A 12,573-nucleotide genomic window follows, 5' to 3' on the forward strand; every position below is an offset into this window, starting at 1 on the left:
TTAAAATGACATCTCTGATCTTTTTTCTTTTTTAAAGAATAGATTATTGATTTTTAGAGAGAGAGGAAGGGAGAAGAGATAAAAATCTCTGATCAGCTGCCTCCTGCACACCCCCTACCAGAATCAAGCCAAAGCTGGGAATCAAACCAGCAACCTTTTGGTGCATGGGACAGTGCCCAACCAACTCAGCCACGCTGGCCAGGGCATGCCCTCCCTGATTTAAACAAGAATTGGAAGGAGCCCTATCACTAACTTTGACTGTTTCTAATGATTAGTTTAGTATAAAGACTTACTATATATTTCTTTGCCAATTGGCTCAACTATTTGCACCTTAAAATAATATGGCAACTCATCTAGGATGAGCTACTTACTAAATTTTATAGTATGTACTGAGCTTTTTAACCCAGCGAATATGTTTATTTTAAACAACATTTTAAGGGAATTTTGAAATGTATTCAATATGGTCACTAAAGTCTTTTATGATAGTTGTTGTTATGCTGCTTTTCATTTTACCTGTGAAATTTTGCAAAATTATTTTTTTTACTTATAAATTACATATTTTTTTCTTCTCTAGTCACAGAGAATTCCTTCCTCATTCCTCCTCTATCACTTTCTCCTCCTATATTAACATTATTAAAAAGATGTTACATAGCCCTGGCCGGTTTGGCTCAGTGGTAGAGTGTCAGCTCGCGGAACAAAGAGTCGTGGGTTCGATCCAGTCAAGGGCATGTACCTTGGTTGCAGTTCAGTTCCTGGCCCTGGTTGGGGTCGTGCTGGAGGCAACCAATCGATGTGTTTCTCTCACGTTGATGTTTCTCTCTCTCTCTCCCCGCAACTCTATCTGAAGATAAAAATGGAAAAATGTATCCTCGAATGAGGATAATATATATATATATATATATATATATATATATATATATATATATATATTACATATGCAGGTATCTCTTAACAGTTGAGAATTTCATTAATCTGTAACACTGAGCACTTCCCTTCCCAATAAAGACTCCATATAAAAACACATTTAAGACTTGACTGATACCTAAGTAGAAGCAGTTGGGAAATTTGCCTTGTATCATGAGCCTAGTGGTAAAGACTTAGACTTTGAAAAAGGCATTTTTTTTTTTTTTTTATCCTCCTCGAGGATATTTTTCCATTTATCTTCAGATAGAGTGGGATGGAGGGAGGTTATGGGAGATAGATAGAGAGAGAGAGAGAGAGAGAGAGAGAGAGAGAGAAACATTGATGTGAGAGGGACACATCAAGTGGCTGCCTCCCGCACAACCCCGACCAGGGCCAGGGACAATCCACAATCGAGGAACATGCCCTTGACTGGAACTGAACCCGAGACTCATTGGTCCGCGGTCCAACATTCTGACCGCTGAGCCCCAGCCAGGGCAAGGCATCCTTTCTTTTATGTCCAAAAAACATGATTGACAGATAACTTCTGCAGTGCGTACCCCTAGTAAATCATTCTGAGTGTGTGTGCGAGTACCACTTTTATCCATACCTTCATGAGCATTGGATAAAATCTTTGTTCATGAAATGGTTTTAAACTGATGTCTCATTTTCTTTTGCTTCTCTCTGATTCCTAATAAGGTTGAACATTGCCTCACAGTTCTTCCACATTTGATTCTCCTTTTTAGTAAATTGCTTATTAAGCTCTTGAAAATCTTACATTTGGACCAAATGGGAAGCAAGTATGTTTTCATTTATTGTCTACTTTTCCAGTGGGTCAAGGTCCTTTTTGTTGATCTGCAAAATTTCCTTGTATGGTTTAAGCAACCCCTTATCAATTGTGGATTTTGTTAATATCTCTCATCTGACTGACAACTTTGTCAATGCTTTCTTAGTTTTTTTACATGGTAAAATTCATCATCTGTTGTTGTTTTTTGGCTTTATTGAGTAAAGGGGTGTTAAAGAGACCTTTGTAAGGTCACAAACTTTTATTTATTAAATTATAGTTTACCTTTCACATTTAATACATCTTAAGTGTAACTTTCCATAAGGTTCACAGTTATTTTTCTCCATGTAGTGAGTCAGTTTTATCAATACTCAATTAAATAAGTCTGTTCCTTACTACTTTCTGGTGTAGCTAATATATTTCAGGGTCACGTATATTGTGGGAGACTTTTTGCATGGCATCCATTTTGTCAAAAATCTGCTCTATCATCTCCTGCTCCTAGGCAAGGTATCTCTGCATACGTGTCCCTGCACTGGGCTCTAGGTAAAACATTTACTCAACCAACCGGTCTTTGCTGACCTTTGTGTATTGCCCCTCCTATGGTATTTCCTGGTACTGCGGATCTAGCTGGGGACCTTCCACTGCCCTTTAGCTACCTAGTAACCTGCTAATTGCAATTCTTGGTATTTCCTGTCTTTCTTACCATATATGTTGCATGAACTTCCCCTGAATAAACGAGACTTGATCAGAACCCTGTCTTGTCTCCGTTCCTTGTGTCTTTTGTCCCTCTATATCCTCACTCCCCCTCTAGAGTCCTCGTTGCTCGACCTGCGGGACGGGTCAGTATATATGTGTCTGTTTGTTTTTTTTACCTCACCTGAGAACATTATTCCATTTTTTGTTCAGATAGAGTGGGAAAAGAGAGAGAGAGAGAGAGAAAACATCGACATGAAAGGGACACATTGGGTGGCTGCCAGACGCACGACCCAACCTGGGCCGGGGACAAACCACAACCGAGGTACGTGCCCTCTGCAGGAACCGAACCCTGGTCTCTCTGGACCGCAGGCTGATGCTCTAACCGCTGAGCCAAACCGGCCAGGGCATATGTGCCTGTTCTTTCAAAAAAATATTTTTATTGATTTTTAGAGGAATGGTGAGGGGAAAGAGAAACATCGATGTGAGAATGAAACATCCACAGGCTGCCTCCTGCTCGCCTCCTTTTGGGGATCAAGCCTGCAACCCAGGCATGTGACTTGACCTGGGTCAAAACAGGCAGTGGAGCTGGATTTGACATGTGAGTCAAACATTTTTTTTAATGTGTGTAGAGTGTGGAAAGGGAGACAGACTCTCTCTATGGAGCAAGCGAAGCCTTTCCCCACCCCCTGCCCCCAGGTGAGTTTTCCTTGCCTCTGTCTTTCTCCTGAGCTCCAAGGGCCCTTCTTTTGCCTCTGTCACTTGTTTCCTGAGCCCATGCCCAGCTGGCTCACTTTTCCTTCCTCTGTGACTTTCTAAATAAACTTTCTCTTATAGTCCGGCGGGGAGGTGGAGGTACCCCAGGATGGTAGCTGTGTTGGTTGGTTCCAGGTTTTCTTTCTTTGGTATCTTTGTCCCACTGAGAATAAACACAACCCTTTGAGGGTGAGGTGGGGGGTACTGCTTATCTCCTGCAGTGTCTTGGTGAAGATGAGGTGTTGCAACTACTCAAGTTAGCTTGACAAACATTCCTGTGGGTGTAGTCGACATTTGAATTCATCTTAAGTCCTAATTCTCTCTTTACCAGAGAATCCTCTTATCTCAGTTTCACACTTGAGGGTCTTAAGGCCACAAGTAAATGTCTGCATAACATTTTACTGTTTAAATTAGCATACTGGTGCTCTGGTCTCTTGATCTTTTTTTTTTTTTTTTTTTTTTATCCTCACCCGAGGACATTTTTCCATTTTTTGTACAGATAGAGTGGGAGGGAGAGAGAGGAAGAGACAGAGAGAGAGAAACATCGATGTGAAAGGGACACATCGAGTGGCTGCCACCCGCACGACCAACCAGGGCCGGGGACAAACTGCAACTGAAGTACGTGCCCTTAGCGGGAACCGAACCCGGGTCTCTCCAGACCGCAGGCCGATGCTCTAACCGCTCAGCCAAACCGGCCAGGGCCTCTTGATCTTTTTTATCAGGATGGCTACTGTGAATTAATTCCTCAGAGCCTGACAGAGCCTCCTGGGTGCACTGCAGAAACAGTGTCTCAATATATCTTGATAATTAACTATTTTAATCAAGTTGCCAGCAAATTTTTTAGGAATCTGGTTTGTCAACATTTTAACTATGGTTTCACATGAAGCTGGAGCAACATCTGTTCACAGCAGGGGTCTCTGCAAACTGGGGCCTGCTGGACAAATCTGGCTCACACCCCTGGCTTGTATAGCTAAGAACCCTTTTTACATTTGTCAAGAATCGTCGGTTTTTTGTTTTGTTTTGTTTTGTTTTTAAAAAGGCAGACTGCAACGTGTTTCTTATTGAATCCCATCACTGAAGTTCATCTCTGGTCTACAGGAACCAAGCTGTAGCTTCTGTCCTGCCCCTTCCCACCAAAACAAAGTATAAAAAATAAAAACTAACACTGCCTGGCCGGCGTGGCTCAGTGGATTGAGCATCGTCCCGTGGACTGAGAGGTCCCGGTTTGATTCTGGGTCAGGGCACATGCTCTGATGTTTCTATTTCTCTCTCCCTTCCTCTCTCTCTAAAAAAATCAATGAAAACATATTTTCAAAAATGAATAAAATAAATATTTTAAAAAAATGTTTACACAGAACCAAGAGAAGTGAAAGGCAGACCTTTCAAACAGAAGGAAGAAGGGCCTCCTTGATTTTAGCAACTCTGAGTCCAAATCTGCATAATAGAAGATTCAAAATATTTTTGTAACAATTCAAAATAATAAAAACTTTAGGCTTACACAAAGGCATTAAGTGGAAGTTGAAAAGTGTACTTGGACGGCTGCTTGTAGTTAATTAAAAATACACAATTCAATACAATCATAAAATTTTATTGTAATCATAAAGTTTTAAAACTAAAAAAAATTCTTATTTTACACATGCAAGATGGAATTCAGAGAATGGAAGGATGTATGAAAACGGAACATAAAATGCAAATTAAGTATTAAATACCTAATCTTTATGATTTATGAGGTAGGTAAAGTAATATAACCAGAAACACTCATAATTTATTACGTCGGGAACAAAAATTTAAAAATTACAATTTTGCACGGCCAGTGTGTCTCAGTGGTTGAGTGTTGACCCATGCACCAAAAGGTCACTGGTTTGATTCCTGGTCAGGGCACAATCCCAGGTTGTGGGCCAAATGCACAGTGGGGGGCATGCAGGAGGCGGCCAATCAATGTTCTCTCTCATTGATATTTGTCTATCTCTCTCCCTTTCCCTTCCTCTCTTTCTAAAATCAATAAAGAAAAAATATTTTTAGATACATTTTCAAAATTTTTATTAATTACATATTCACTCTATTATATTGGTAGGCCTATAAAATAGTTTTACTTGAAGCCTATTTTCAAAAATAACTCTCAGAATGCAGTGCATGAAAGTTGTTTGGATTATTTGTCTGTGTGCACACAGAAACAGGTTGTAGTATGAATATGCAATGTGGATATGTCAAAAATTATACTGCAAAGACTTGGAAGAGCTCTCAAACCAAAGACCTTCTCTAATCCCACTACTACATCAAAAATAAAAGTTCTGCCCTGGCCGGTTTGGCTCAGCGGTTAGAGCGTCGGCCTGCGGTCCGAAGAGACCTGGGTTCAGTTCCCGCTAAGGGCATGTACTTCGGTTGCAGTTTGTCCCCGGCCCTGGTTGGTCGTGCGGGTGGCAGCCACTCGATGTGTCCCTTCACGTCGATGTTTCTGTCTCTCTCTCCCTTCCTCTCTCTCTCCCTCCCACTCTATCTGTACAAAAAATGGAAAAAATATCCTCGGGTGAGGATAAAAAAAAAAAAAGAAAAAAGAAAATAAAAGTTCTTTAGACACAATACAGAAAGAGGTATTATAAAATGATATACAGTTCTGCCACAAGGGAATGCAAAATGAGACAGAAAGTACAGAATGTTTATAAAGTTAATGATTCAGGTAGGACCCATAGCTCAAGATGATGATCTTCACAGACTTCAGAGACAATCATTAAGTTATTACATGTTATCAACCTGTCACCCATGACTGGCTGGGCTCCTCTAGAATAGGACCATATAGACAGCATGAGGGAGGTTTCCGTGCGCTGTAATGTCTACTTCTTGGCCTGGATTGGTGGATGCAGGGGTGTTCCTTTTATAGTTCACTGAACTCTACGTTTCCCTACATTACCCTTTGATAAAAAAGAAGCTAAAAAAACACTTCCCTATTACTAGTAAAGATTAGAATGAAGAAACGATGTGTAAATAAATGAGATGTATATGAGGGAAGAAGAAAACCTGCACAGGACCAGTTAGAACTGTTACTGTATCATAAATCTACCATGTGCAGAGCTGGGAAGGCTCTTGGAAGTTACGAATTCCTGGCATGGACAGTTCTTCATGGAGGTGCCCTGGAGGTACTGACGCATCAGGGCTCACAGAGCCGACACTTGTATTTCAGCAACGTTCCAGGTGACATGCTCATAACCGCTGAACGACCACAGGACGGGTGAGCCACCAGGTCCTGGTTCTCTGCACCTACAGTCCAAAGCCCAGCCAAGATGCCTGAGATATTCTGATTCCATCACAGAGAAATCTCAGTAAGTTGTACTAACCTTTCCAGACTTACCACAGCTTTCCCAACATAATGGCTTTTTTACCCAATAAATAACACTGGATTTTTCCAACAGTTTAGATTTCATATTACTACTATAGCAGTAATGCATTTGTTTTGTTTTGTGTTTAAATGCTCATCTCAGGACATTTTTTCATTTGTCTTCAGATAGAAAGGGAGGGAGAAAGGGAGAGAGAAACATCGATGTGAGAGAGACTCATTGATTGGTTACGTCCTTCAGGACCCTGACCAGGCCCGGGGACTGAACCGCAACTGAGGTACGTGCTCTTTTTGACCGGAATTAAACCAGTGACTCTTCTGTCCATGAGCTTACATTCTAACTGTTGAGCCAAACTGTCCAGGGCTGTTATTTCTTGTTTATTAGATAATGGCAGACCACAGGTTCATATCATATGGGAGCTGGAGGGCAACTGGCACATCTATTCCATTTAAAGATGAGCAAACTAACAGATGGTAGTGACTTGTCATGAGTTGCTACAATTCAATTTTTTAGGTCAATTAATTAAATTAGATTTTCCCTGTGTAGTTCATGATGAACTAACAAACAGTACGTAATATCACTAGTTTACGACTTGGATTCTTTCATAATCCAGTTCATTGTGATTTCTACAGAGCATTATATTGAAATTCTGGCTGAACAATACGATGGCAAATTAAAAGAAGACAACAAAATACTTCATTGAATTTTTACTCAAGATGCTCCTTTTGTATTTTATTTTATTTTTTGACTGATTTGAGAGAGAGAGGTCTATTGTTCCACTCATTTATACATTCACTGGTTGCTTCTTGTATGTGCCCTGACCAGAGAGCAAACCTACAACCTCGGCGTATCAGAATGACACTCTAACCAACTGAGACACCTGGCCGGGTGCTCCCTTTTTACTATGTAGATCAATCATGTACATTAAAGAGGAATTTAAGAATATTTGTTAAGAAATAACCATTTTAGGTCAGCACTGTAAGGAAGACAACAGTCATGCTTGCCAAGGCTACGTGATGCTGCCACAGGCCCCAGGTGAGAGATCGATGCCCTGGTCCATCAAGAATTCTTCTCCAGTGCATCTGAAATTCAACAGAAAGAGACTATGACTGCATTCTTCGCATCTGTCCAATTTTACTCAATATAGGCACTGTTCCTTAAAGAAGCCTACGGATTACTAAGACTGAAATAACTATCCCATCATACAGTAACACTTACAGTCAGTTAGTACTTATAGTTCTGCTAGATCCCATGCTAAGCAACCTGCATATAACAGTTAACCCCTAAAACAACTCAATGGGGTGGTGATTATACACATGTAAAAGATGAAGAGACTAAGGTTTAAGGAACTTGGCCAAGTTCACAGAGTCACACTTTGAACCAAGTTGCTCTCCTCTCCAGATCCATTTGGCTCCTAATCTATGAAGCTGCTCTCTTCAAAGGGCAGAAATGTTTGTCAAGTAAGTTCTCACTTACTCCTGAAGGGCCAAACCTCTGCTTTAACAGAAGACAGCTAGGCCCTTAGGAACATGCTGAAAACTCTTTCTAGAACTCATTACCCCAAATCAGCCGTACAAAGAATGCAGGCTGAGAACTCCGAACCCAGGAGAGGGGTGCGGAAGGCCTTCCCGACAGTGGCACCCCGTCAGCTCTGGCACCAAGGCCGGAATGAGCATGGCAGGTGCTCAGCTACGAGGCGTCACCAGCAGGCCCAGTGACCAGGTGGAGCCTTGGGGGGAGCTGGGGCAGAGCAGGAGGAGCCCCGCCACGGGTTAGATTAGCACCCGGCACGGCCACAGTTGTTGTCTGGTACCACTGCCGCACGACGCTTGGGATTTAGCCGTCTCCCTGCCCCCACCTATAATGTCATTCTCAGGTCAAAAAGAGGGGTAGTGGTCAGGATAAGGAAACCTTCTCTTCCGAGAGGTTTCCTGACTGTACAGTTCACTCCTTTTCCAATGCTGCTGCCCTTTCAGCTCATAGTCCGGGCCATGGGTTGGACTCGCAGGAAGCTGTAAGGTTGGACCCATACTCGTCACGTACCCCACACAGGGCAGGCACTGTGAGGCCTTGCTGAAATAGCAAAGCAGCTCATTTCAAAAGCAAATGTTCTGAAAATCAAATCTCACACTCACAGTCATATCAGCAAGGAAAATCTTTTAAAAGGCTCAAAGCGAATGGCACATAAAAAAAACAGTTCTTCAAACTAAATACAATTTTAGACTATCTCAGAGTTGCACCATACGTTCATACGCATTAGTGGACAACAGCTCACTTTGCAGATAAGAAAACTTCGTCTCCGAGCAGTCAGTGTCTGAAGGGCTCACACCAGCTAAGCCCAGTGGCCTTTCCACCCCCCCACAGCTCCCAGGAAGCAAACCCATTATGACACTGAATGCAGACTTACATTGCAAAGCTACAGGTAGTGTTTGCTGTTACATTGAGTCCCTGGCAGAAGTTCTGTCCCCAAAATTCATTGTGCTGCAAAGCCTACAACACAAGGGCAAGTGGGCAAGGTTGTGTGAAATTTCAGTTTCCAAAGTAGCTTCCTCCTAGTTTGATCTTTATTGTTACTTCTGAAAACAAACCAAGCTTCACGTTCACAGTCTTTGCCACAGGAGAGCAACTAAAATGACTGCTCCTGTTAACCAAGAGCCTAAGGGTGAGACTGTGGCTTCTAATACAAAGGAAAGAAAGTATTTGGCCAAGCGACCACACCTCTGCCTATATTGCCCCATAGCACTGTCTTCCTTCTCTCTCCAATGTTACAACCTCATAAACACTGTAATTAAAATGATACACTGATACTCAATGGCTGTTTTTTATTTATGTAATAATCTTTTGTATTGTTCTTTGTTTTCATCAAAATCAAGTACAATTCTTGGGAGTTAGAAACTCAGTTATACTATATTAAGACAGTTATTTAGAGTTGATTAATTGGATTCTATAGGCAACAGTGGCTATGAACATTACATGGTCTTCATTTTTCTTCTAATTTCCCTTTCAATATAAAACACAAATTCTAGGATCTCATCCTCCTAACTATTTCCTTATTTATAGAACTGAAATACAAGTACATTGTTTTTACATGAATTTGTCAATCTTTCTTCTTAACTCTGAGTGAGCCCCCACCCTTCACCTCCCTCACACAACAGGGTGACCCAAGGCTCACGAGGAAACGCTCCCTCACTGCTCCTAAAAGAAAGTTCCTGGCAACCTCCACGGTGCACATCTGGGGACATGAGATAATCAGGCTTTGTTCTGCTTCTTCCTAGCTTGGGAACAATCGACTAGTCACAGGGACAGAAGAGGAAAACTTACCGCACAGCCATACGAGGGATGCTCCAGTACTGAAGCCATGACAGCCAAGGCACAACGGTCCTGAGATTGACCAACAGCCCTGAAAAAATCTACAGAGAGCAAATCCCAACAGTCAGATCTGGTGAAGTGATTCCATGAGGAGTTCTAGACAATAACCTCTTTAAGTCTCCTACAACCTTGTGAACTTTTCTGCTAAGACCAACACTTTCTTGAAATTCCTTCCATTACTCAAACGCTTACCATGTCCTCTTTGCCTGTGTATTCCTCTCTTAGCTGAGGCTGTCTGTAGTTTTAAAGGAATAACAATGTAGCTGTATTTCATTTAATTGGAAGATCCTTAATTGTCAAGGCTTTTACTTTCTCTGCAACTGCACACAATCGAAGGTATTGTCCTGACTGTTCTAATGATACAACCACTGTATATTCCCACCAATAGAAACACCAGCACAGTCCGGTTGGTGTTTCTCAGTGGTTGAGCATTGACTCATGCACCAAAAGGTCGCAGTTTTGATTCCTGGTCAGGGCACATGCCCAGGTTGTGTGCTGAATCCCTGGTGGGGGGCATGCATGAGACAGCCAATCCATATTCTCTCTCATCATTGTTTCCCTCTCTTTCTCCTTCTCCCTCTCTCTAAAATAAAAAAAACAAAACAAAACGCTAGCACATATTCTGAGCAACTCATGCCTTTTTATATTTCCTTAACACTGTAAGCTTTGTGATTTACAAGGGTATCCCCAAGTGACTTTAGGAAATATTTGGGGTTCAAATGCATGCCTAACATAACCCAAGGCCTAGAACTAGTGCAGCATAATGTGAAGTGCAGCACAAATATAACCCATACCTTCATTCAAGCTACCAAAAAGCAGTATTGCCATGGAGACCCCAGATGGACCACTCCAGCAAGAGATGGCTACATAAAAAGTTCATACAAAACTTCTAACTGGCACTTCCCAGCGGGATGGGCAGAACAAGGACCATGATGTTGGTGGGAATACATGTGTTTCAACTTGATTGAATCAAGTGCTTATTATATAACATCTCTCAGTAAAATACAGTTGTGAATGGTTTTTCAAGTTCTCTATATAATCAACAACTACAATAATCATAATAAATCAAAGTATCCTATATATAAAACAAATGTTTTATATACTAAATGGCATTTTATTTATTAGACAGCACTATAGGAAATACAGTTTATTCATTTTTAATTATATGTAGATTGATAGTTTTCAAACTCAGAAATGGATAATTAAACTTTGGAAAGACTTTCGGCTAACTATAATATTAAATGACATCCACTCCTACTCCAGGAGAAAGGACACACGTATTCAGTAACGAGGCTAAGCGTTCCTGGTTACTTGATGCAGTACGGGGAAAGGTGCTAACAGTCCCCCTTCACCATCATCTATGTCTGTAAAGAATACAGGGGAATACAAATATTTTACAAAGGTAAGATCCAAAAGAATGTCAGGAACCCAGAAAGGAGATCTTGTACTGTTTGGACTTTGGAATTATTCAATATTTTTAAAGCACACCTTTTCAAACTACAGGAGCAACCCACGAAAGACTGACTACCCATGCCATACCCTGTTCTGTTTCTCATGGAGCTTAGCTGTTCCCTTGGAAACTAGTTGATTCAAACAAACCATATGAGCTGCCGGAGTTTTAAGCCAGCAGCTCTTTAACACCAGCACAGAGGTCAGGCAATGAACCTGGCATTGTTTAGACAGAGAGAGAGAAACATCTATATGAGAGGAAAACATCAGTCATTTGCCCCAAACCAGCAACCTTTAGATGCACAGGATGATGCTCAACCAACTGTTCCACTTTGGCTGGGTGCAAAAAGCATCCTTTAAACTCTCACCTCTAATAACATGCTAATTAAAATTATAGTAACTATATTAGAATGATAGCAAAAAAAAAAAAGGCTAGGTAAGGTCGACAAAAAAGCTGGTACATCCTCTAGTATAAGCTATATATTTTTAAGATATGTTATTTATTGATATTTCAGAGAGAGAGATGAATGGAGAGAGAGATAGAAATAACAATGTGAGAGAGAAACATTAACTGGCTGTCTCCTGCATGCCCCACACTGGGGTTGGAGCCCACAGCCCAGGCCTGTGCCCTGACCAGGAATCCAACAGGCACCTCTCAGAGCGTGGGATGATGTTCAATCCACTGAGCCACACTGGCCGGGGTATAAACTATATTTTGATATATGGCTTCCTGAAAGCTAAGAGTCCCATTGACAAAATCCTCAAAACTAGTTTTCCAAGACAGGTAAATTTGAAGGAAGAAACGAGGAGAAATAATTAGTTCTCTGAGGACCACAGTTCCTACTCACCATCATAAATACAAAGGAGATATTCATGAGAAGTGTTGCTATGGATACCACACTCTGACCTGCTGCTATGGCCAGTGCCATAGAACTGGCCGTGTACGCCACCATTGTAAGGGTAAATATCATCATGAAGAAGGCCTCCACCGTTGGTTTCAATCCTTCAGAAGAAAAGATGGGGTTAGTCCAACCATTTAGGTTACTGTGTGTTCGGGACTGTTTATTATGCAAACAACACTACAATATTTTGAGAACTGAACATCAGAATGAAAAACGAATCCTCTATCCACTCACCCTGAGTGACCAATTTCACTGTCTCCTGTATAACTGTACTAAATTATCATAGAGCTTTCTTTTTTATTATTATTCAGATAGAGCAGGAGGGAAAAAGAGAGGAAAGAGAGAGAGAGAAACATCGATGTAAGAGGGACATATCTACTGGCTGCCA

General features: G+C 41.3%; 1 long non-coding RNA gene across 1 annotated transcript; it reads right to left on the bottom strand.

Moving 5' to 3' along the window:
• Nucleotides 1–7,407: 7,407 nt before the first annotated feature.
• Nucleotides 7,408–12,159, bottom strand: LOC118634991. The gene is made up of 4 exons (XR_004960422.1): nucleotides 12,132–12,159; nucleotides 9,787–9,875; nucleotides 8,873–8,955; nucleotides 7,408–7,547 (listed from the first exon to the last, which is right to left on the bottom strand). It is a non-coding gene; the product is annotated as an uncharacterized LOC118634991 (long non-coding RNA).
• Between the last annotated feature and the right edge of the window lie 414 nt (nucleotides 12,160–12,573).

Source organism: Molossus molossus, unplaced genomic scaffold (assembly GCF_014108415.1).
Source record: "Molossus molossus isolate mMolMol1 unplaced genomic scaffold, mMolMol1.p scaffold_m16_p_1, whole genome shotgun sequence".
Classification (NCBI taxonomy): Eukaryota; Metazoa; Chordata; class Mammalia; order Chiroptera; family Molossidae; genus Molossus; species Molossus molossus.